This window comes from Xenopus laevis, chromosome 1S (genome assembly GCF_017654675.1).
Source record: "Xenopus laevis strain J_2021 chromosome 1S, Xenopus_laevis_v10.1, whole genome shotgun sequence".
Lineage (NCBI taxonomy): Eukaryota > Metazoa > Chordata > Amphibia > Anura > Pipidae > Xenopus > Xenopus laevis.
The window spans coordinates 116,568,300-116,595,075 of record NC_054372.1 but is presented as its reverse complement, the minus strand read 5'-3'; the positions used below and the strand labels follow the sequence as shown (position 1 = coordinate 116,595,075).

The 26,776-nt window shown below is 41.4% G+C and overlaps 1 long non-coding RNA gene across 1 annotated transcript; it reads right to left on the bottom strand.

The window, feature by feature from the left end:
- Positions 1–6,983: 6,983 nt before the first annotated feature.
- On the bottom strand, positions 6,984–12,867 carry LOC121399430. The gene is made up of 3 exons (XR_005965015.1): positions 12,811–12,867; positions 9,155–9,255; positions 6,984–7,662 (listed from the first exon to the last, which is right to left on the bottom strand). It is a non-coding gene; the product is annotated as an uncharacterized LOC121399430 (long non-coding RNA).
- Positions 12,868–26,776: the final 13,909 nt, after the last annotated feature.

Below are 26,776 nucleotides of genomic sequence, written 5' to 3'. Positions count from 1 at the left end.
CGAGGTATTTAAGAAAAGCCTCAAACATGTCCACAAGGCGAGGACAGTGTGGTCCCCCTGGACACCTATTTGGGGCAATGGTATGCTCTCACACTTTGGCTCAATACCTGATATTAATACCTGGGCATCTAGAGGAATTAAAACACTTGGGGACATCATAGAGAATGGGGACATCGAGGGGTTCCAAAACCTAAAAGAAAGATTTCAGCTACCCAACTCTATGCTTTTTAGGTATCTACAACTTAGACATGCATTCAGAATGCAGTTTCCCACCCCACCCATCGATTTGATGGACACCACACTGGAGAAATATTTACGAAGGGTGGATCTTAAAAAACCAACGACTTGGTTCTATACCATTCTGTGCCAGGCTTCCCCAGACCCCCTAGCCAAGGTAAAGCAGATGTGGGTTAGGGATATTCCTGATTTGGAGGATGAGATGTGGGATGACGCTCTGAAGCAGATACCGGTTATCACTATGTCAGTCAGAGACAGATATATTCTTCAACAGAGTGTATCTAACCCCTCACAGGTTGGCTAGGATATATCCCTTAACCCCAGACCATTGTGTCAAATGCTTACAGGAAGTCGGCACATTTTTGCATGTTTTCTGGTCCTGCCCCCATATCCAAAGGTATTGGGGGGAAGTTCTACACCATATCTCTGCCACATTGAGGGTCCCATGTATAAAAAATCCTCGGATATGTCTATTGGGGGTTGTGGATGATCTTGGCATGCAGGCCGGTGTTAAATTATGCTATCTCCAGTTGTTGTACTATGCTAAGAAAGCCATTTTACTACAGTGGAAGTCCACGGTTCCTCCATCTTTAGGCTTCTGGAGAAATTTGGTCAATGATTCCCTTCCAAACCAAAAAATTACCTACATAGCTCGGGGATGCCCCAAAAAATTTGAGAAGGTTTGGGCCCAGTGGTTGGACATGGAGGACACTAGCTAAAAAATAAAATAATTTAAAATAAATTATGATATGTTGCTCTCAAGCTGTTAGATAACGACAACAACAGAACACATGTAATGGCACGGATTTTGTATTTATTATGGCTCCAAAGATGTACAATGTCAATCTTGCTGTTCTTTTCTCTCTCTTCCTTTCTTTCTTTTCTTTCTTCTTTTCTTCCTTTTTCCTTGTTAAAATGAAAATAAAAACTTTTAAAAAAAAAAAAATGATGATGTTACCAAGATTTCTATACTTTTTTTAGAGAAGTACCCTCAACCCTTCCAGCTACCTTCTTTCGTAAATTGGACTCCATTCAAAACTCCTTATATTGGGCTAATGGAACACCTAGGGTTTCCATATCTACACTACAACTTCCCACTACCAATGGCGGCCTAGCAGCGCCAAACTTAACCTTTTATTACCTTGCAGCCAAATTAACACCTGCTGCCTGGTGGACAATGCCCAGTCAAGGAAACGCCTCTACTGGTTTGGAGGCACATTTGGTTGGCTCATATGAAGCATTAAAAAACCTATTATATAGGGGTACCGGACTAAACATGGGAGTCACTGCACTAATGAAAGCAACTGTCCAAACTTGGAAATCAGTCCTCCGTCGGTTCCCAAAGGCTTCTATGCAGTATTCTCAATATGAGCCTCTTTGGTTTAACCCACATTTGTCCCAACTTAAAAATATCCCAGACCCACATTTGTGGGCTTTACACAGTGTCAAATACCTAGGGGATATTTTTGATCAGGGCAAACTTTTACCTTTCACTGATCTTCAGGGAAAATGTAACCTTCCTCATAGTATGCTTTTCTGGTATTTGCAACTGAAACATGCCATTCAGGCTCAATTTGGGGATGCAGTAATCGATATATCACCTAACCCGATAGAGCAAATGCTTTACCGGTGTAGCTCTCACAAGCAACTCTTACTCTTCTACAAGGCATTACTTAAAATTGATACCAACCCCTTACCGAAATTAAGAGATAAATGGATACTAGACGTCCCTACAATAGATGTTGAAAACTGGCTAGAAACCCTTGAATCAGTCTATGTCCCACTAATTAGAGTTAGAGACAAAATTATACAGTTCAGATTTCTACACCGAAAGTACCTCACTCCGCATAGATTACACCTGATCAATTCAGACATACCAGACGTAGGTCCAAAATGTGGCTTCACCCCTGCTAACTTCTTCCATATGGTTTGTTGGCAAATGTCCAGTAATACATAAATTCTGGGAAAAAGTAGCAGAGGAGACAAGTCAATCCTTAGCCCTCTACATACCTGTGGACCCACTATCCCTTCTCCTCAACCAAATTGGAGACATTGCCCCCCACTACAGCTGAAAAGCACATACTGACCTTTTTGTTCATACAGACCAAAAGATTAATAGCAATGAGATGGAAATCAAGTCTTGCACCTACAGTCTGTCAATGGGTTGATCTGGTCAATCTTCCTTTATATAAGATCACATATTACAAAAGAGGCTGTCCGGAAAAATTTGACAAAATTTGGTCTATCTGGGTGGATGAACACCTTTCGATGATGCAAGATTAGGAATAGTGAATGTCTATGTCATTACAAGTTTATATTCCTATATATAATACAATTTATATATTCATTAAAGAGCAACAACAGTTTATTGTTTAAATGTATGATATTTTAATAAGGGCTTTAAAGGAATTGTTTAGTGTAAAATAAAACTGGGTAAATAGACAGGCTGTGCAAAATAAAAAATGTATCTAATATAGTTAGTTAGCCAAGAATGTAATGTATAAAGGCTGGAGTGATTTGATGTATAACATGTCAGTCAGAACACTACTTCCTGCTTTTCAGCTGTCTTGGTTTATGCTGACTGGTTACCATGGTTACCAAGCAGTGACCAATCAGAGACTTGAGGGGGGGCCACATGGGTCATATCTGTTGCTTTTGAATCTGAGCTGAATGCTGAGGATCAATTACAAACTCACTGAACAGACATGTACCATGTGGCCCCCCTTCAAATCGCTGACTAACTCAGAGTTATAGAGCTGAAAAGCAGGAAGTTGGATTCTGGCTGTTTTATTAGACATCTGTTCACTCCAGCTTTTATATATTACATTTTTGGCTAACTAACTATATTAGAAACATTTTTTTATTTTGCACAGCCTATCTATTTACACAGTTTTTATTTTCACACTGAACTATTGCTTTAACCTTTAACAATTCATACTGTGTAACAGATAGCAATAACTGAGAACTAGATGCCTGTATTGAAGAAAACTCTTTTATTATTCACTGTATAAGACAAAAACAGAAGTAAGATACATATCTGTAATTACTGCAATTTTTTCTGTATTTTTTTTAAGTATACAAAATCAATAAAAATAAATGTTAAAAAAAACAAAAAAACATGGTAATGCCTGAACTGGTTATTCGTCCCCTTGTAACAACAAACATATTTCCAAAGAGGTTGTCCTAAATCATTTGAAAGGGTTTGGATCCCTTGTATAGATGAGCACCTCCCCTCCTTATCATTCCAAACCTTACTGAACACTCCAAATACTAAATACTAAATCAGCTTTGACGCAAACAGTCTCGGTGAATTTTGGCGAAGGACTGCACCAATCTGCATTTTGAGCAAAATCCGCCATAGTCTGTTCGCTCTGCTTCTAATTCAACATTTCTATATGTAGAAAAGAGAGAAGGCTACTGCCTGTAGTAGGGCTATCAGCCAGCGGATTTCGGCTAGCGGATTTCAGCCCATGTGACCCTAGCCTTAGACAGCTAGACCTCAGTTGGAAAAAGGTATGCAGTAGCCAGGGGCCTGAATTCACAACCAAATGAAAGATATATTTGTTGGGCCTATAGATGCTCTTTAAAACAAACAAGCAAACACCTTATACATGATGTAGCCTGGGAAAAATAAAATCCTCTTTGTCACCCATAATCCTCATCATTCATAGTTTGAGAGAAAGAACTGCAGTCCCCAAAACTGGACATTAAAGGGAACCCGTTTTATCACATTAGTCAAGTAAAATGAACTTTAATTACACTATATAAATTATTTAAATCTTGCTTCCTTCAGTCTGGGAATTCATAATTATAGCAAGCAGGCAGCAGCCATTTTGTGGACACTGTTATTAAGGCAAGCCTTGTATCATTTCTGAATCTTGTTTTTTGCACCAGAATGGGGGACCTGATGTCCATCCCCATGCACTGCTTACACAATTAAACGGTGAAGAGCTGAGATGTTTAAATGAGCTTACAACAGCTATGAATGCTTTAATAAAAAATAGAAATTGGATTTCATGTTTAATTTAAAAAGGACTTTTATTATACATATTTTTGTGTCTGGGTGACAGGTCCACTTTAAAGTGCTGCTGGGTATAACTAAATATTTTAGAGAACACTGCAGGTGGGGTTTTCTTGAGCACCACTCTCTAACTGCCCAAAAAACACAGATTCCTGTCATGACTGGCCTCCGTCCATCAAAACCACAATGATTTCATTGTGAAACTTGATGGTGCAGCCAATCACCATAAGCCTTCCTGTTAGAAATGAGAGTGTAGCCATCTCCTAAACAGGGCCAGTTTGAGTCATTCTGGCCAAATTAGTATCCTGGGTGTTCCAAGATTTACAGGTGAATTTCTTGGCATCTGTGTTATGCAGCATTCTGGTACACTGTTCATAAATCATTTTATTTTATTTTGCATTGGCAACAGGTTGAAAGCAGTTGATTACCAGCAATAAAATAAATCAACCTGGGGGAAAGACAATATTGTACAATACCAAATGCATGACGTGAGGCTATTCAACATCTTCATCTATACATTACCCATGGGACTTTATCAATTGATCGAAGACGCTTTATATCAAAACTATTTTAATGAGCACTGGTCAATGAATGTTGACAGTATAAAACCACTTACTTATATAGTAAAATTATATTTTAGTCTTGGAGTCTTGAACTCCATAAATAAGACCTTTATTACCTCCATGGTAACCAGCCATGCTGTTAATCCAGCACAATGGATTTGCATATGAATTTATTTGGTTATGATAAAACTTACAGTACGCTTTACTACAAATGTTTGTATGATAATGTATTTATAAGGTTTTTGTAGTCAATGTAGTGGATTCATAATGTAAGCTTGGGACCAATATTCATTAAAATGTTAGATGAGTCTCAAGGTGATTTTACAATTAATATATAGTTTCAGCTGTGAAATAAAATAGAACTATTGACAAGAAATAAAGACTGAACATGTAATGAAAGATTTTTAAATAGAACATAGTTTTACAAGAGTGAGTATTGACCATAGATTTCCAACTTGCTGCCCCCAGCTTGTGTAATATTCAGGCAACTGAAGTCTGTCCAATCAAAGATGCAAATTGGATATACATGTTCTGTACAGACTACTAGTCTCTAATATATTGTGGGATGCTTTTAAAAAAATAAGTTGTACATTGTACAGATCAGTTTCAGTTCTGATGTATTCAGTGGACCGGCTCCATTCATCCTGTACATGGTCGAGGTAATTGCAGTACTGATTAAGTAGCATTGAGCCCAGGTTGTCATTCAGAAAACTCACTGCACTGGTACATTTGCATCGAATAATTGCCTGATCTGTGCTCTGGAACATCCCATGCAATTACCATTCACGTCATCATCATCATCATCATTTATTTATACAGTACAAGTTGATCCAGGGACTAGTCCGATTGCAATTTTGGAGTTAGGGAAGGAATTTTTTCCCCCTCAGGTGGTTTTTTTCCCCCTTCCTCTGGATCAACTGGCAGTTTAGGCAGGTTAAAAAAAAAGTCAAAAGGTTGAACTTGATGGACATGTGTCTTTTTTCAACCTAACTTACTATGTTACTATATAGCACCGACAAGATACGCAGTGCTTTACCTTAGTTATAACAAATAGGGAATAAATGGAGGATAACAAACAAGGGTTACAGATTGTTTGTTATCAGGTTACTGGGCCCTACAAATTAGAGTTTACAAAGTAAAGGTTAGGGTACAATTGAGACATTAGGATTTTAGAACAATTTTGTGATTTTTGATACAGCAATGATTGATTAATTAAGGTACATTGAATAAGCTTCTTTAAACAGGTGGGTCTTTAAGGAGAGCTTGAAAGTTTGGAGAAAATCTGATAGCTCGAGGCAGAGAGTTTCAGAGAAAAGCAGAAGCCTGAGAGAAGTCTTGCACACGAGAATGGGCAGAAGTGATGAGAGGAGAAGCGAGGCGAAGATCAGAAGCAGAGCAAAGGTTGCATGAAGGAGAGTATTTGGAGATCAGAGATAAATATAGGGAGGGGCTTCATTATTAAGGGCTTTGAAAGCGAGTATCAGGTCAAAATTGTTATTTTTCCACTTATTAGCTCCTGCTCCTCTTTACTTCTGTTCCCCAACCTAAACTTTGTCTCCAATAATCCTAAATCCACCAGGATTGTGGATTATTGTTTTGAGGGCAGAATGACAGGTCATACATGGCCAAATGGTCAGGCAGTATGGTTCAACCTGACCTAAACTATCTGACTATATCTTAGCAAGTATGTCCAGCTTGACACAGCCCTGCACACAAACACAGTGGGAATTATTTACTAACATAGAATTTTTGTTTCCATTTTTCTAACTGGAAGTATTCAAATGGAGAAGCGGCTATGGCGGAGCTCGCTGCAGAGTTCAGCGATCCCTTCCTGGTCGCAGCTATCGCGAGACTTTGGGTGTTAGCCCCATACACACCAATCTTCACGTAAATTATTCCTCGCTACCAGCGCCGGCCATTCAACGGAGGGAACACTGATGTTTAATATCAATCCGGCTTTATTGTTTCACACAGTGCAGAGTTACATTCACAGTGGGTGCGCTATATCAAACCTACGCGTTTCGTGTCTACTTGAACGACGCTTCCTCAGGGTTACAATTACATCACGTGTCTAAGTGTTTAAATAGGGTCCAAGTGCAAATCAATTCACATTTAAAGGTGCAGTATGTGTAAATAGTTATTAAAAAATGTATACATTCATAAAAATACATCAAGATACATGAAACATATAATCGTGCATATTGTTAAAGTGCAAGTGCTTGTTTGTATTATATATTATACATAGATAAATAGTTTAATAAGTTTTCTAAATTTTCAAAATTTTGTATAATTGTTCGTGTTCTAAACTATATATACGTACAATAAATTTAATATTAATCATCATGTCTATCTTGATCTCTATTCAATTTAATTAAATTATTTGTCCACATCTTAAATGCAATTAATTAAATAGAATAAAAAAGGTTAAAATTGAAAAATGCCCATCATGTATTTTTTATGTTGTTATTTCTTAACACGTTAGAATAATAATGATGTAATATAAGTATAAATATAATTGATGTAATTTCAATGGATAGAGTGCTGAATTAGTTAATTAATTAGTTATTATATTCAGAGGACATTTATTCTATCACTTTGTATTCAAATTCTAATATCTCCAATTCCTCTTTACCTAGCGCTATTACGGAATTTATTTCATCGGACAGTAGGTTTATTAGCTGTGAATTACATCCCTTAATCAATAAAAAATCTGATCTCACAGTCCTTATTCAAACCATATGGTACTACAGTCTCCAATAGTGACATCCACTTGATTTCTTTCTTAGATAACAATTTATCTATGTCTCCTTTCCTTTTTCCCAGTCTTACAGTTTCTATAACCTGAAATGAGACAAAGTTCTCGTTAGCACTGTGTTCATTGATTATATGTGCTGCTATAGCTGAGGATATGTCAGATCTGTTTATGCAGGCTATATGTTCAAGTATTCTATCTTTAACTTTTCTGGTTGTTTTTCCTACATATTGTTTTCTACATCTGCACGTAGCAAGGTATATTACATTTGCAGTACGACAATTCGCATATGTCTTATTTTGATAAATTTGTCCTGTCACTGTACTATATATTTCTTTGGAAACATTCACAAATCTGTAACATTTACAGATATTGGCCCCACACTTATAGGTCCCTGTGGTCTGTAGCCAATTCTTTCTATCTGTTTTTTCGGGCAACATACTTGGCGATATTCTGTCTCGTAAGTTATACCCTCGTCTATAGACAAATTGTGGATCCTGTAGTTCAAGTCTTGATAAAATCGGATCTGACTTCAATACCTTCCAATGTCTAAGAATAATACGTTGTATCTCCATAGCTTCTAAATTATGAGCAGTAATAAATCTCATTCTTCCTATTTCTCGTCGGTATGCTCTCCAGCATAGTAAGTAACTGGAAGTAGACTGACAGCTAATCAGGGCCATGAAACAAAAGGTTCATATAAGGAACCATATGTACTGCAAAAGACTGCACATGGTTTTATAAAGTGGACCTTTATTCTAGATCACTAATCAATTTCTAATCCTTTGGACAACAGGAGGACACTGGAACTCTTAGGAGCAACTAATCTAAGAGCTCTTAAAGTAAGTACTGTTAAAGCATACATTTATCACAGCTTAAACTTTTTTCTTCCTGAATGTTGGTTTTACATTCTTGGCCAAACATTAAGGGGCACATTTACTAAGCTCGAGTGAAGGATTAGAATGAAAACAACTTCGAATTTCGAAGTTTTTTTTGGGTACTTCGACCATCGAATAGGCTACTTCGACCTTCAACCATGAATTGAATGATTCAAACTAAAAATCGTTCGACTATTCAACCATTCGATATTCGAAGTACTGTCTCTTTAAAAAAAACTTTGACTACCTACTTCGCCAATTTAAACCTACCGAGCATCAATGTTAGCCTATGGGGACCTTCCGCATAAGCTTTCTAAGCTTTTTTTGATCGAAGGAAAATCCTTCCATCGATGGATTAAAATCCTTCGAATCGTTCAATTCGAAAGATTTAATCTTTTGATTGAGCGATTTTTCCTTCGGATCGTTCGATAAAAGTATTTGCGGAAAGTCCATCGACTTCGATATTCGAAGGATTTTAATTTGAGGGTCAAACATCAAGGGTTAATTAACCCTCGATATTCGACCAATAGTAAATGTGCCCCTTATAGCCAAACTGCTCTATTACATGAGATAAGTCCACTGGCTGATCACTCAGGTGTCCAATTGTCTGTTGCATTTTCTGTATGGTGTTCCTTTCTCTTTTGTGTTAGCGTTTTTACCTTATCCATATAAAACAAATGAGGAGCGCAGAGACATTTCTTACTTTACTACCTAGAAGACAAGGTCCCGATGCCTCCAGCAGAAGATTTTCTTGTACAGTTTTTCAAAATCTGTATAGGACAATTTGCTGTTGTGGTCATAATGCTATAGAAAAACAGAGCATAAAAATGGATTACTGCTTTCCCAACACAGCTCATTGCATTAACATTTATTTCCATATATAACAGGATAATGATGGCTCTTCCTATAATTTTGTCTTTTGGCTTATCTACATTTATTTACAGATACATGTTTTATACACTTAATAAGTTATTCCCTTATTGTTTAAAAATGGATAAATGGGCAATTATCCCTACTGAATTAAAAGGAAAGGACTCTTCAATCACAATAAGTAACAAATTCTCAAAAGTCACAATCAGGGGCTGACAAACCGTCAGAAAATCAGTGCACAGAAAAAAACAGGAATAGAAAGAAACCCCGTCTATGACAATTACTTGGTGTCTGGTGATAGATTCAACCCCTACCAATAAGATAGGTGATTGACTTAAATTAAAGTGCAGTGCGTGCCTATTCTTTTAGTTCATCAACGATAATATATGAAAACCAATCACTTCCTGGATTAATTAATTCCAAGCCAATTCATAAATAAATAAATATAAATTGCAAATTAGTGCATATACCCAATGACTGCTGCCCAGTTAATGGTAACAACCAGTTCATTGACAATTCATGATTGGACTCGAATAAATTAAGTTAAAAAATACCAAAATTCATTAGGAAGTGCCCAAAGTTTATAAACACGTGCTTAATAATAAATTGTATTCTAATATATTTAGCCAAAAATATAATCTATAAAGTCTGGAGTGAACAGGTGTCTAACATAATAGCCAGAACACAACTTCCTGCTTTTCAGCTCTCTAACTCTGAGTTAGTCAGTGACTTGAAGGGGGCCACATGGGGCATAAATGTTCAGTGAGTTTGTAATTGATCCTCAGCTCAGATTCAAAAGCAAACAGTTATGACCCATGTGGCCCCCTTAAGTCACTAATTGATTACTACCTGGTAACCAATCAGTGGAAACCAAGAGAGCTGAAAAGCAGGAAGTAGTGTTCTGGCTATTATGTTAGACATCCAGTCACTCCAGCCTTTGTACATTACATTTTTGGCTAACTAACTATATTAGAAGCATTTTTATTTTGCAAATACTATCTATTTATCCAGTTTTTATTTTTATGCTGAACAATTCCTTTAACCCTTTGCCTGCCAAGCACATACAGCGTATGTGCTGGCAGTCAAATGCTCAGGCTGCCAAGAACGTACATGGTACATTCTTTAGCAGCTGAGCTTTCTCTCTGCTTCGGCGGCTTCTGCCGCCGAAGCAGAGAGTGGGGAGAGAAGACAGACCCCTAGGCAACGAGGCTGTCAAGTCGGATTTGCGACTCGATTGTCGCAGATCCGACTTCAAAGTAGCAGACGCATCGCATGGGAGCATCTGCTACTACACTCACCTGCTTCCTGCCTGCAGAGACACCCACGCACTTCCTGCTGCAACTCTACAGACACGCTGCCAGGACTCCTCAAGCGATGACAGCGCTCATCCTGCTCCAAAAATGGTAAGTGCACGTTTTTTTACACACTTACCTGCACTTACACATACTTAAAGTACATTTATACACTTACACACACATTTTAGTAAAAATTGGTATTTTTTTATTTTAGCAAACTTGGTCCCTTTCGTACAGTTATTTACACTTATTTACATGTATTTGCACACTCACGAAACACGAAACGCATAAGGTGGTCCGTATCAAAACTTTTTATGCAACTTTAAATAAAATTATATTTTTTTTACCAATGAAAAAGCCTGGGGACATATATCTTTGGATATACAGTAAGTATATATAGTGCACAAATATGTATATACAAGCAGGTGTTTTTTTCGTATTCATTGTACTGTTATCTTTTGCCTAAAAACGTGTTATTTTGGCAGCGTGACTATTGGATAATCGATTTTGGCCACTAGTTACGCTGTCGGAACAATTATTTTGTTATTGCATTGATGTACACTATTTTTGAGGTTTTATTGCAATTTTATCCCTGCATTATTGTTCCTTATGTATCTTTAGTATAGTTTTGCTGTTTGGTGCTTTGGTATAGAAAGATAGATTTTACTTAGTTTGATACACCAAAATATGTGCTTTCCAAAAATATATGGTTTTCTGGGGGTCTTTTTACAGTTTGGGGGTCTTACAGCACATAACGCACAGTTAGGGTTCTCTTTTCTGCAGCTTAGTTGGCTAGTGTGAAATTCATATGCACGTTTTTCATTTGGGGTCCGTACACAACACATACTTTGGTAAATCTATGCATATTAGGCATCAAACTATTCATCAAACCTCTGACGTCCATATTTAGAGTGATTTTTCTTTGTACGTTAAACATTGTGTGTGATAAATGCGGCAAACTGCAACATTTTTAGGAGATTTTCAGAAATGTTGTAAAAACCTCTATGTTTAGAAAAGCTTTGCAGTTTGGTACTTTCGTGTAGAAAGATGTCTTTATCTTTGTTGTAATCGGCAGAATGTGTTCTTTCCAAAAGTATATGGTTTTGGGGGGTCTTTGCTGTTAGGAGGGTCTTGAGGCACATAATATGAAGTCAAGGTCTATGTTCACAGAAGGCGAATCGGCAGCAGAGAAAACTCATATGCATTATTTTTATTTGGGGTCCGTACATGCCAGCTGCCTTGGTATATCTATGCATATTGGGCATCAAACTGTTCAGTAGACCCTTGGTATCAATATTTATGGTGTTTTACAATTGTATGTAAGAAATTGGGTGAGATAAATGCGGCCAATTGCAATATTTTTAGGGATTTTCAGAAATGTAAAAACCGTTGCTTTTATCGCCAAATTTAGGAAAGGCTTGCAACTTGGTACTTTGGAGTACAAATACATGCATACCCAATTTGGATTCGCAGGAATGTGTACTTTCCGAAATATATGGTTTTCTGGGGTGAACTTACTTTTTTCTAGTAAGTTTGCCCCCCCCCAAAACGATGTAAATGTGTTGATTTTGCAGTACCTGAAATGACAGACCATATGGGGGTCATAGTTATATGCCACGTGCTTGGGTACACCTATACATATTGGGCCATCAAACTGTTCAGAGGACCCTAAGCTTTCATATTTGGGGTGATTTCTCTTGATACCTAAAAGTTTGTGGGACATACAATGCTGCAGGGTGGAAATTTTGAGGTGATTTTTGGAAATGTCACAAAAATCACCAAATTTAAGAATGGTTTGCGGCTTGATACTTTGGAGTAGAAAGACATGCATACCCAATTTGGATTCGGGGGAATGTGTACTTTCCAAAAATATAAGGTTTTCTGGGGTGAACGTACTTTTTTCTAACTTTGCCCCCCCCCCCAATCTATATAAATGTGTTGATTTTGCAGTATCTGGAATTACAGAACTGATAGATTAAATGGGGTGTCTACATTTTAGGGCCCCTATACACCACATGTTTAGGCAAACCTATACATATTGGGCATCAAACTGTTCAGTGGACCCCAGGCTTTCATATTTGGGGTGTTTTACATTGATACCTAATGATGTGTGGGAGATATGATGCTGTAGAATGGAAGCTTTGAGGTCATTTTTCAAAGAATTCACCAATTTCTATACAACATATATATTTACCCATTTTTGATGCAACAGAATGTGTTCTTTCTTTCTAATAATGGGTAGTTTTCTAGGGTAAACCTACTGTTAGTGGAATGTTTGGCCAGTATTGACATTTGGATCTGGAATAGAATCAAAAACATATTTGTGTATTTCATTTAGACATTTCTGTACAATCAGAGGAAACTAGAAAGCAAAGAGAAAATCTGCTAGTAGAAGGGTTAAGTTAGAAAATAGAGAATAGTTAGAAGAGACAATTCATCTTTCAGTGCTGAAAACAGCAGCGCTGATACAGGCAGTTCTCAGCCCTGCAGCCAAGCTCTACCCCGCCCGTAGAGAAAAGGGGGGGTGGCGGGCGTCCCTGCAGCACGTCTCATTAACACAGACAGAAAGCTCATTCCATGGACAGCACCAAAATTTAGAAGGATTTTTCAAGACTTTCCACAGCCCCGTACTAATCCACACAAATTTGGACAGGAACTCTTGTTTATCCATAGTGCCCATAACCCTTCACTAACTAATAAATGTTACTTTCTTGCTTTGCTTCCCATACTTCTAGTTGCAAACATACGGGTCACATTTGTTTATGCACAGTAAAAACCAGTGATGGACATTCACCGCATTCAACTAACAGTAGCAAACCAAGACATTCTGCCACCATTGTTCTGTTGTGAAAAGGTGTTAAGTCAAACTTATTTTAATTTTTAATGGGCATTTTGTCCAAGCTAAAGTGTGCTGATTTCAGGAGTGGTGCTTTGAAAATCTGGCATTGTACTGCTAGGGTGGTTTTGATCTATGCAAGTAAGTAAGTAAGTCTACACAAAACTATGCACATTTCTTACTGATGTGCTTTGGACACGTGGGATTTTCTAAGGTGAAGAGCAAAGAGTGGCACTGAAAGCACACACTGCACATTACAGTGCATGCAAGATTTTCTGTGTGTGTCACAATTAGTTGTGCGCTGTAGTGTCATATCATGCAGGAAAATGAACAATGGCACTAACGGCAATGATGATTGAAATGAAACCCTAAAAAAAAAAACGTTGGGGCTATTTAAAGGTTGTATTGACTGCTTGTTAACATCACCTGACGAAGGGGCGTGCCCCCGAAACGTTGTGCAAACTATGACACAATAAACACTTAGGGGTTATCCCCTGTTGCAATTATTCCTGTGTGCCGATCCCTCCTTGTTCTGCTTTACATTGGAAATCGTGGGAGTGCCGTCTCCCCAAAGGATAGTGCACCAGGCTACTGAGAAGGGAAGGCAAGGTTGTGCGCTCACACCGCGTTCCACAGTCTGACTCCAGCCAGAGTGAAGCCGAGGGGAGGGGGCGTGTCTGGGCAGCTCTAGTGACGTCCACACCCAGTCTCCACACAGGCCAGCCAATCGAAGCGGGGGGCGGGGCGTGCCGGCACAGCAGCAGCAGCAGTCTCTCTCCTCTCCAGGGAGCTGCACTGCAATCAATTTTTCGAAATTTGATGCGGGCCAATTTAAAATGACACCCCTGGTACGTGGTACGTGGTGTGTGAATGAGCTGCACTTAATAAGGGTTTGGGCACAGCCAGACTCACATCTCCCTGGTAACCCCTCTCTGTCGGCACCGACATGGCCACCCCTCTCTCAGACTCCGAAGCAGATCAGAGTGAGGGGCATAGCCTACCTCACCTTAGTGATAGACCGTCACGTGTCCACCCCGAGGGACTATTATTTCACCCTATCGCACACGGTCAGTGAACTGGTGGGAGGATGGATCAGGACGCAGCAATATTACTAGGACCCATAAATCAGTTGTCAGGCACCATTGAACTTACTCGCAGTATCCACAATACCTGCCCTCCATCCCTGGCATCTAAATTGTATGAGTCGACTCAGATTCCCCGCTTTATCCCGCCCTAGCAGGTCTCAGCCAATAGCCTCCCAGCAGAGCATGGGCACGTTTATGTAATCCAATAAGCAATCAGTATTTCCTTATTGCCAATGCAGACGAGCCAATCAAAAACGACTGCCCTGAGCGGGTTCTGATTGGCTGTAGCCATGGTGATGCGGAACTTTCTGTCAACAAACATTGCCAAACGGAATGTGGAGGAGGAGGAGAAGAAATATCGCGCCGGACAGATGGAGGAGCATGGGCGGTGTATACTTTAGGTAGGATTAAAAGACACCTCTCGCCAGGATATACAACTAACGTCATACAAGTAACTTAGAAGGAGGGATAGAGGAGGGAGCGTGAAGCAAATGGGGAGGCTGGATAGAGGTGGGCGGGGTTAGGGGACGGCGCAGGGTGAAGAGTAGAAATAAAGGAAAGACACAGGGAGCCAGGGAATCAGTGTGAATAGGTGAATGTTAACATTGGGGGGTCGCTAAACCATTGGGGGGTCGCTAAACCATTGGGGGGTCGCTAAACCTTTGGGGGCAGATCTCTTGCACGCGGCAAATTAGTTTTACTGGAAGATGTCCTGACACTGACTGTATTGCCTTATACAGGTGACGAGACACCTGGTGGACTTGCCTTTATAGTGCTCGCCCATGGGTCAAATAGGTCTATAGTTCTGCATATCTCAGACACTACAGGCGCAAATTAATTGCTAAGGCAGCTGGGAGTTGTAGTGAAGTGAAAGACAGTGAACACCAGCCTAGGGGACAGCGCTGCCTTATGCAAAGCCACGCCCCCATGTTTTCTATTGGTCGGCGGAGCCTGGATTCCCTCTTTTCTGAAGCCACGCCCCCCAGGAATGACAGTTAGTTCAGTTGGAAGGAGGAATCGGGAGGATGGATTGCTGGTTGTGAGGTCGGGCTAGTATCCAGCACAAGGCAGTGTGTACCCCAGTAATGGCAGAAAAGTGAGGTACCTAAATGTCAGGTTGGTCAATTTTCCTTGTTTGAGAGTTGAAAAAAGAACAATTTTTCTTGCTTAAATAAATCTTGCCTAAATTCTGGGGTGAGCAAGAAGCAGCATGGGTCCGGCTTCTATGCCTGGGAAATAATATCTGGGAGGATATTTGCATTATATTTACATAGTTATAAATATTGCTATTACTGTAGCTAGTTTAAAGAGATCACAGGAGATTCTCTCTCCATAGCACTACGTTTTATCCCAAGCAACTGCCAAAGCACATGTCTGAGAAACTTGTGGAGCCGGGTTTGCTAATGGGAAAGAAGTTGAACAACTGTTGAGCAAGTTTTGTGTTTTAGTTGATGCTGCTGTGACGCTACTAAATCTGATCCCATAATCCACAGTAGGGCTGCATGTTATGGATTAGAAATTGCCAGGTTATTATTGGGGTATTTATAACAGATGTAGGGGTGTGTGTTAGGGATGGGCTCAATCCCTGGGCTCAATATGTCAGGCAACTGGTTTATTGTCATGAGTGAATATAATTCGCTGGTATAGCTGCAAGCTGGGCATGGGAACCAAGGCTGGGGTGCCACTTTTTATCCAGTACAACTGTCTCTGCCCATGTGCTGTATTGACCAATGCACATAGCCCTCTTTTCTGAAGCCACGCCCCCAGGAATGACAGTTAGTTCAGTTGGAAGGAGGAATGAGGAGGATGGATTGTTGGTTGTGAGGTCTTGCTAGTATCCAGCAGACTGCAGTGTGTACCCCAATAATGCCATGAAGGTGAGATAGTATATTTTTATAGTTGTAGCAGCAAGGGTTTAAAAAAATCACATGAATATCAAGGTTAATTTTATGTTTAACTGAATTATGCCCAACTTCTAAAATGCAGAGTAGATAGTGATGACAGTTAATTCAGTTGGAAGGAGGAATCAGAAGGATGGTTTGCTGGTTGTGTGGTCTGACTAGTATCCAGCACAAGGCAGCATGTACCCCAGTAATGGCAGGAAAGTGAGGTAACTGAATATGTCAGGTTGGTCAATTTCTCCTTGTTTGAGGGTTGAAAAAACCTACTGTATTTTTTTTAGATTTAATCCCATAAATCCATAAGGGGCTGCATGATATAGATTATATAGACATGGAACAGCTTGTATCATTTATATTTACGTATCATTATTGTATAATTTATGTTTATCTTTTATGATATGTCCAATATATATATATATATATATGTATATATATATATATTTATATATATATATATACATACATATATATATATATATATATATGTATGTATATATATATATATATATATATATATATATATATATATATATATATATATATATATATATATATATATATATATATATGGGGTGGCATAAATGTTAGTGCAGTTCCCCATAGAGAACTATAAGGAAATCATTCTGATCCGTCTACTATATTGAAGAAATTTATTGGTGTCCACTGGAATATGCTCTGATTCAGATTTTTTTCACCCCTACAGCGGCTGCCACACAAGGCAAGGCATTCCAGAAGAAAAGGATAAAGCCCCAGACAAAAGTACAGGGCAGGTAAGTCGAAATTAATAAAAATATTATCAGGTCCCAAAGCAGCAGTGGCAGTTTACTCAGAAATGGTTGGTACTTACACATTAGGCCCCTGGCACACAGGACATTTTATTTGCAGCAGAGGCAGAGGGCAATGCCCCCACTCCACTTGTGACTACTCCTCACTGCTTCTTATACTAATCATCGACTAGGTCTGTGTTGAACGCATACAGCACAGTGACAAGCTAGTGTTTTGGTTGGGAATTCTCCTGCCACTATTCCATCTCATCTATGTTCAATTACAGGCTGGTCATTAGTATTAGGTGCAGTGACCGAGAGGGGCATTTGTCTGCCGTTGTTCTGCCCTGAGAGCAAATACCAAGGGCCTTAGTGCTGTGCAGGCATTTAAGTTGTCTGCCATTTCTGTGAATTAGATGCCAATTGCTGTATTTTCAAGGTGTGGTGTGGACATACATGCAAACAGGCATTTTTGCTTATAATTACACATACAGGAGCGGAGAGGGGTGGCGTCGGCAGTGGCGATGTCTGTGCCATAGTATTTGCTTAACACACAGATCGCTCCTTGACCCTTTAGTTTGCTCAAGGATCATAGTGGAGCAATTTAAAAGGACCTGCTGACAACTTTTTTCAATTGACTTGAAATAGTGTTACAATTGGTCTACGTCCACATCGTATTTTGCACATAACCAAATATGTTTAATTTTGTTGTTATTGTATTGCATTAATCTCTTGAAATTTCTGTATCTTGGGTATGTTTTCACTGAATGTTTATTGCATTTCAATATTTATTATTTTTTATCCAGTTTGTTGCTTTCAAATATGTATGTAGATTTATAGTCATTAAGAATGCGTTGAGATGCAGAGGGTTTCTTTGTGAGGTATATTTGTTTCTTTATGCTTCATCATTGTTTACACATGACCAAAAATGTTCAATATTGTCATTATTGTTTTTGTTAAATCTTTTGATATTTCTGTCTCATGGGCATGTTTTTGGTAAAAGCTTATTGAATTTCATGTTTCCTAATTTTTTCGTCTAGTTTGTTGCTTTGAAATATGTATGTAGACATATAGTCACTAAGAATACGTTTAAATGCAGAGGGTGTCTTTTTGAGGTTTATATGTTTCTTTATGGTTCATCATAGTTTACACATGACCAAAAAGGCTCAATGTTGTCATTATTGTATTGGATTTATCTCTTGCGATTTGTCATGGGTATGTTTTTGCTAAATGTTTATTGCATTTCAATATTGATTATTTTTTATCCAGTTTGTTGCTTTCAAATATGTATGTAGAGTAATAGTCATTAAGAATGCGTTGAGATGCAGAGGGTGTCTTTTTGAGGTTTCTATATCTCTTTATGTGGTTCTGGTGGTCATTGAAACTTGATGCGGTGTGGACATAGGTGCAAACAGGCATTTTTGCTCAATATTACACATAGAGATAGGGTTGCCACCTTTCCCGATTTCACCTGGACAGCCCGCTTTTTGGATGGGCTGCCCGGGTGAAAAGTCCTAGTCTGGATTACCAAACTAGGAAATCTGGACAGGACATTGAAGTGAATGAAATGTCGATCAGCCAATCGCTGATTGCCACGTCATCAGGCCCATCCCAATGTCATCTGTCCGACCCCCTACGTCACCTTCCCAGCCCCCAACTTCATCCAGCCCGCCCCCCAAGATCACCTCCCTGTACTCGACGTTATCCGGCACTTCCCGGACGTCATCCGGCCCGTACTCCAATGTCACTGGCCCGTCCCCTGCCAGGTTTCCCCTAGGAGAAAAGGTGGCAACCCTACATACAGGGGCGGAGAGCGGTGGCGTCAGCGGGGGCGACGTGTGTGCCCTGGGCATTTGCTTGGCACACAGGTCGCTCCTTGGTTCTTTTCTTTGCTCTAGGATCATAGTGGAACAATGCAAAGGGACCAGCTGACAATGTTTTTTTTTTTTTTTTGCTCAAGACAAGTTTATTAGGGGATAAACAGTTTACATACAGAGAAATGACATTTTCATTTTGCATAAATAATTCACAAAGGCAGTCACAGCTGTACAAAAGATGTTACAGAGACAGCAGACATGTACTACGTATCAAAGTCAATGACCCACCAATAGTATTAGGCATGAGAACACTAAACCTGTAAATCACAGTTAAAGGGTGTATCCTGCCATTTTTGCCAGCTTGGCCATTTGTCCGTAAGTTGCCCCTGCCGGGTAAGAATAATTCTCTCTTTATTACATACCGAGGACACAGCTAAGTGCCAAGCCTGAGCTGTTGGCGGTAATCTACCCTTCCACTGCATAGTAATTTGCCGCCTTGCCTGGAACAGAGCTCTAGATAACAGTTGTCTATACATAGGGGAAACCAACGCTTTAATTCCAATGCCCAATAGACAAAGGGCCGGGTCAGCAGGCAGGACCACCCCAAGTACCAATGACAAGTGTTTTAGCACCCCCTCCCAGTAAGCTGCAAGGCCTGTACATTCCCACATGGTATGCAGAAGGGTGGCCTGAGGGGCTTCACATCTAAGGCATTTGGGAGACACTGCAGGGTACATCAGATGGAGTTTAGACCTGGTATAATAAGCTCTATGCACCATGTATGTCTGGAGCAACCTGTCGTTATAGTTGTAGGACACGTGTCGAGGGGCCTTAAGTGCCTCTCCCCACTGGTCATCTGTTAAGAAATGAAAATCATTATCCCAAGCATCACGGCTGCGAATTGGGGTGGCCTTGACATGAGCTGACATTAGTTTCCTGTAGATCATGGAAAGAGTACCCTTTTGATGTGGTTGTAGGAGCATTTCGAGTAATGGTGATGCTTCTAAGCAGATTGGTTTGTTTCTGGATTGTCTACAGAGTGCGCTACCCCATTTGTTGGTACACTAACCATTGCCCACACGGCAGACCATATCTACGCCTTAGTTCTGCAAAGGGCAGCAAAGTATCTGCCTCCCAAACATCAGCTATTGACGTAACCCCGTTGGTGGTCCAACACTGCGGAGGGGTTACATGGGACAGGTAATGAAACTGTGGATTTCCCCAGAGTGGGGCGCGGGGGTCTATGTTCACAATATTAAGCAGCTCATTAACCTTTTGTAAGGCTCTGACCTGTACACAGCAAATAACATTTTTTAGCCCCTCCTTGGTACCAAAGATAACGTTCCACGGGAACGATGTTGACGTGGCTACAGCTCCCCATAATCTATGCAGAGGTGGGTGGTAGTGCGGTTGAAGAGGTGTTAGGAGATGCGTAAGTTGTGCTGCCAGAAAATAATTATACATGTTGGGGAGTGCCAGGCCACCCTCCCCCATTGGTCTCATAAGGGTGGACAGCCCAAGCCTGTGCCTAGATTTGCCCCAGATAAACCTTCTGAGCTTCTTATTAAGGTCATCAAATTTTGCTTTGGGCACCCACACTGGAGAGTGCCACAGCGGATACAGCAATTTAGGCATGACCACCATTTTAACCAGTTGTATTCTCCCTACTGGTCCTAAGGGCAGTTGTTCCCACACCTTAGCTTTCTCATCAAACCAAGCTATCACTTTGTCAATATATTCTTGGGGTATAGATGTAGGTCACGGGTTATTTCTAGTCCTAGGTAGGTGAATTTCTCCACCATGGGCATCCCCCCCACTTCCCCCCTCCGCTACGGGCCCTGCGGATCAAGTGGAAACAGCACTGATTTGGTCGTGCTCACTTGTAGACCTGATAATTCCCCGAATTTTGCCGTGACTTCAAGAAGGCGTTTCAGAGAGGGGCCCCTGTCCCCCCAAGTACACCAGAGTGTCGTCGGCATAGAGTTGAATTTTTTCCTCAATGCCCCGTATTTTAAACCCAGTGATGTCTTTCGACTGCCGGACTGCCTGTGCAAATGGTTCGATTGCCAGCGCAAACAATAGGGGGGACAGGGGGCACCCCTGTCTGGTGCCCCTTGCCAAGCAGAAAGGAGTGGTTAGCTCAGAGTTAATCCTCAATGAGGCCCTCGGGGAGTGATATAACAATTTAACTAGCCCCTGAAATACTGGTCCTATACCAAAATGTGTTAACACTTTCCAAAGGAAAGGCCACTCGACTGTGTCGAAGGCCTTTGCTATGTCCAGGGCAGCTATAGATCTCTGACCTTTATTCTCATGATCAAGAGTAAGGTTCAAAAATAGCCGGTTAGTGTTCAGAACAGCTGTTTTCCCTGCAATAAAGCCCGTTTGGTCAGGATTGACCAGCATTGCAACAACTTTCCCAAGGCGTTTAGCAAGTACTTTGGCTAATACCTTTACATCCGCCGTAAGGAGGGATATGGGTCTATAGGATTCGCAGAGCAGGGGATCTTTGCCTGGTTTTGGCAGCAGGGCTATTGCTGCCGTCGTACATCGAGTCTGGTAAACACCCTGAGCTAGGGCCGCATTATATGTCTCTAACAGTAATGGAGCTAGGACAAGCACATGTCGCTTATAGAGCTCAATCGGTAGCCCATCAGCGCCAGGGGCTTTTCCGTTTGGGAAAGACTCTATAGCCTCTACAACTTCTTCTTTAGTAACTCTGTTTTCAAGGAAGTCCCGATATTGGGGGATGAGTATAGGCATGTCGAGGCCTTCCAGGAATTCGTCTATGTCCTCTAGGGGTTTGGTCAATTTAGAAGAGTAGAGGTCAGTATAGAATTGAGTTAGTGTGCGATTGATTCCTTCAGCATCTCTTAGGGTGACCCCCTCTCGATTCCGTATGGCCCCTATTGTGGGAGGGGTAGAGTGCTGTTTTGCCAGCTGCGCGAGCATCTTACCACCTCTCTCCCCCTGCTCATATACTTTCGCCTTAGTAAAAAGCAAATTTCTCTGGGCTTTCTGTGTCATAAATATATTATATTCCTGTTGTTTTAGTTTAAGTGAATTCAAATTATCCCCAGTGGGTTGGAGGGCCACCAACTGTTCCGCCTCCACCACCTCTTTTTCAAGGCTCTCCTGCTGTGCATATGCTGCTTTTTTAAACGCCGCTATATCAGCCCCTAACTGCCCTCTGAGGTAAGCCTTAAAGGCATCCCAGACCACCAGTGGGTCCGCAGTACCCCGATTATGGGAGAAGAACTCCTGCATATCAGCCTCCAGAGAGACTTTGTTGTCAAGTATGTGCAGCCAAACCGGATTTAGGGACCATCTTAACACTTTTTCCTTCTGCTGTACTTGGATAGCCAGTTCTAAGGGAGAATGGTCCGAATCCCCCTGGGGAGATATTGAACAGAGATTATTTTAGGCAGTAAGGGCTTATCAATAAGTGCATAGTCAATCCTAGATAACGAAAGGTGTGATTGGGAAAAGCAGGAATATTGCCTAGCCATGGGATTCAGGTACCTCCAAACTTCCACCATCCCGAGCTCAACCACCAATTGCTGTAAATCAGAGGTTTGTGCGTGAAGGGGCTGACCCGACCTAACCCATTTGTCCAGAGCTGGTTCCATCAGTGTGTTGAGATCCCCCATGGCTATGGTATGAGCAAATGGGTGCTGTGCCATAAACTGTGCCAGCTCTACCATACAGTCCCTCTTGTAGGGTGGTGGGATGTAAATACTTGCTAGGATTAGTTCCATATTGTTAATATGACAATGTATAAAAATATATCTGCCCTTAGCGTCTGATTTAACTGCACCCAGCACAAATGGAACCCTCTTGTGAATCAATATTGTTACACCCGAGGAGTGGGTCGTATACGTGGAGTGGTAGGCCCACCCCACCCATGGCCTTTTCAGGGCCAAAGTTTTGCTCCCTACTAAATGCGTTTCTTGGAGGAAGGCAATTGAGGCATGCTTTTGCTTGAGGAAATCCATTACCAACCTCCTTTTTATCGGACAGTTAAGGCCTCTAACATTCCAACTTATTAATTTCTCAGCCATACTGACCCAAGTGTTTATCCCTTTGACACGTACATACAGTAAGTAATTTCCCCACAGACTTGTAGCTTGAGCATATACAATAAACATTAAACTTCAAAATTCCCCATAATTTCCCCCCTCCCCTTCCACCCCTTCCCCTGTTGGGGGGCAGAATTAGTCCCGAAACCAAACACATAATGTAAACTGGGGTGGCCCTTAGGCCCGGTCCAACCTTTAGACCGTGAACGTACAGTCAAGTGCTTAACCTGGGGGCAGTCGGAGCAAAAAAAAAAACCAAAACACACTGCAACTCCCCCTCTCCGGGACATTTAGCTAGATCCACAAGACAGTTCGGTGATGGTACGGTTGGTGAATTCAGTAAGCCAGGCTATGAGGCAACGATTCTTTATAGCCCCAAGAAGATCCGGCAACATGGCAAAAAAAAAAAAAAAAAAAAAAAATGACAATGTTTTTTTACTTGTGACTTGTTGCGCTTGGTCTACATCCGCATCATTTTTTACACATGACCAAAAAGGCTCAATATTGTCATTATTGTATTGGATTTGTCTCTTGCTATTTCTGTCTCATGGGTATGTTTTTGCTAAATCTTTATTGCATTTCAATATTGATTATTTTTTATCCAGTTTGTTGCTTTCAAATATGTATGTAGAGTAATAGTCATTAAGAATGCGTTGAGATGCAGAGGGTGTCTTTTTGAGGTTTCTATATCTCTTTATGTGGTTCTGTTGGTCATTGAAACTTGATGCGGTGTGGACATAGGTGCAAACAGGCATTTTTGCTCAATATTACACAAAGAGATAGGGTTGCCACCTTTCCCGATTTCACCTGGACAGCCCGCTTTTTGAATTGGGCTGCCCGGGTGAAAAGTCCCAGTCCCGATTACCAAACTAGGAAATCTGGACAGGACATTGAAGTGAATGACATGTCGATCAGCCATCGCTGATTGCCACGTCATCAGGCCCATCCCGATGTCATCTGTCCGACCCCCTACGTCACCTTCCCAGCCCCCCAACTTCATCCAGCCCGCCCCCCAAGATCACCTCCCTGTACTCGACGTTATCCGGCACTTCCCGGACGTCATCCGGCCCGTACTCCAATGTCACTGGCCCGTCCCCTGCCAGGTTTCCGCCAAGGAGAAAGGTGGCGAACCCTACATACAGGGGCGGAGAGCGGTGGCGTCAGCGGGGGCGACGTGTGGTGCCCTGGGCATTTGCTTGGCAACACAGGTCGCTCCTTGGTTCTTTTCTTTGCTCTAGGATCATAGTGGAGCAATGCAAAGGGACCAGCTGACAATGTTTTTTACTTGTGACTTGAAACAGTGTTGCGCTTGGTCTACATCCGCATCATTTTTTACACATGACCAAAAAGGCTCAATATTGTCATTATTGTATTGGGATTTTTCTCTTGCTATTTCCTGTCTCATGGGTATGTTTTTTGCTAATCTTTATTGCATTTCAAGATTGATTATTTTTTATCCCAGTTTGTTGCTTTCAAATATGTATGTAGAGTAATAGTCATTAAGAATGCGTCGAGATGCAGAGGGTGTCTTTTTGAGGTTTCTATATCTCTTTATGTGGTTCTGGTGGTCATTGAAACTTCATGCGGTGTGGACATAGGTGCAAACAGGCATTTGTTGCTCAATATTACACATAGAGGATAGGGGTTGCCACCTTTCCCGATTTCACCTGGACAGCCCGCTTTTTGGATGGGCTGCCCGGGTGAAAAGTCCCAGTCCGGATTACCAAACTAGGAAATCTGGACAGGACATTGAAGTGAATGACATGTCGATCAGCCAAAATCGCTGATTGCCCACGTCATCAGGCCCATCCCGATGTCATCTGTCCGACCCCCTACGTCACCTTCCCAGCCCCCAACTTCATCCAGCCCGCCCCCCAAGATCACCTCCCTGTACTCGACGTTATCCGGCACTTCCCGGACGTCATCCGGCCCATACTCCAATGTCACTGGCCCCGTCCCCTGCCAGGTTTCCCCAAGGAGAAAAGGTGGCAACCTACATACAGGGGCGAGAGCGGTGTGCGTCAGCGGGGGCGACGTGTGTGCCCTGGGGCATGTTGCTTGGCACACAGGTCGCTCCTTGGTTCTTTCTTTGCTCTAGGATCATAGTGGAGCAATGCAAAGGGACCAGCTGACAATGTTTTTTACTTGTGACTTGAAACAGTGTTGCGCTTGGTTACATCCGCATCATTTTTTACACATGACCAAAAAGGCTCAATATTGTCATTATTGTATTGGATTTGTCTCTTGCTATTTCTGTCTCATGGGTATGTTTTTGCTAAATCTTTATTGCATTTCAAGATTGATTAATTTTTTATCCAGTTTGTTGCTTTCAAATATGTATGTAGAGTAATAGTCATTAAGAATGCGTTGAGATGCAGAGGGTGTCTTTTTGAGGTTTCTATATCTCTTTATGTGGTTCTGGTGGTCATTGAAACTTGATGCGGTGTGGACATAGGTGCAAACAGGCATTTTTGCTCAATATTACACATAGAGATAGGGTTTGCACCTTTCCCGATTTCACCTGGACAGCTCGCCTTTTTGGATGGGCTGCCCGGGTGAAAAGTCCCAGTCCGGATTACCAAACTAGGAAATCTGGACAGGACATTGAAGTGAAGGACATGTCCATCAGCCAATCGCTGATTGCCACGTCATCAGGCCCATCCCGATGTCATCTGTCCGACCCCTACGTCACCTTCCAGCCCCCAACTCATCCAGCCCGCCCCCCAAGATCACCTCCCTGTATCGACGTTATCCGGCACTTCCCGGACGTCATATCCGGCCCGTACTCCAATGTCACTGCCCGTCCCCTTGCCAGGTTTCCCCAAAGAGAAAAGGTGGCAACCCTACATACAGGGGCGGAGAGCGGTGGCGTCAGCGGGGGCGACGTGTGGTGCCCTGGGCATTTGCTTGGCACACAGGTCGCTCCTTGGTTCTTTCTTTGCTCTAGGATCATAGTGAAGCAATGCAAAGGACCAGCTGACAATGTTTTTTTACTTGTGACTTGAAACAGTGTTGCGCTTGGTCTACATCCGCATCATTTTTTACACATGACCAAAAAGGCTCAATATTGTCATTATTGTATTGGATTTGTTCTCTGCTATTTCTGTCTCATGGGTATGTTTTTGCTAAATCTGTATTGCATTTCAATATTGATTCTTTTTTATCCAGTTTGTTGCTTTCAAATATGTATGTAGAGTAATAGTCATTAAGAATGCGTTGAGATGCAGAGGGTGTCTTTTTGAGGTTTCTATATCTCTTTATGTGGTTCTGGTGGTCATTGAAACTTGATGCGGTGTGGACATAAGTGCAAACAGGCATTTTGCTCAATATTACACATAGAGATAGGGTTGCCACCTTTCCCGATTTCACCTGGACAGCCCGCTTTTTGGATGGGCTGCCCGGGTGAAAAGTCCCAGGTCCGGATTACCGAAAACTAGAAATCTGGACAGGAACATTGAAGTGAAGGACATGGGTCGACAGCCAATTCGCTGATGCCACATCATCAGGCTATCCGATGTCACTGTCCCGACCCCCTGACGTCACCTTCCCAGCCCCCAACTCATGCCAGCCGCCCCCCCAAGATTCTACCTCCCTGGTAAGTACGACCGTTACCGGCACTTCGCCCGACATAATCCGGGCCGCTAACTCCAACTTGTCAAACTGGCCCGTCCCCTGCCA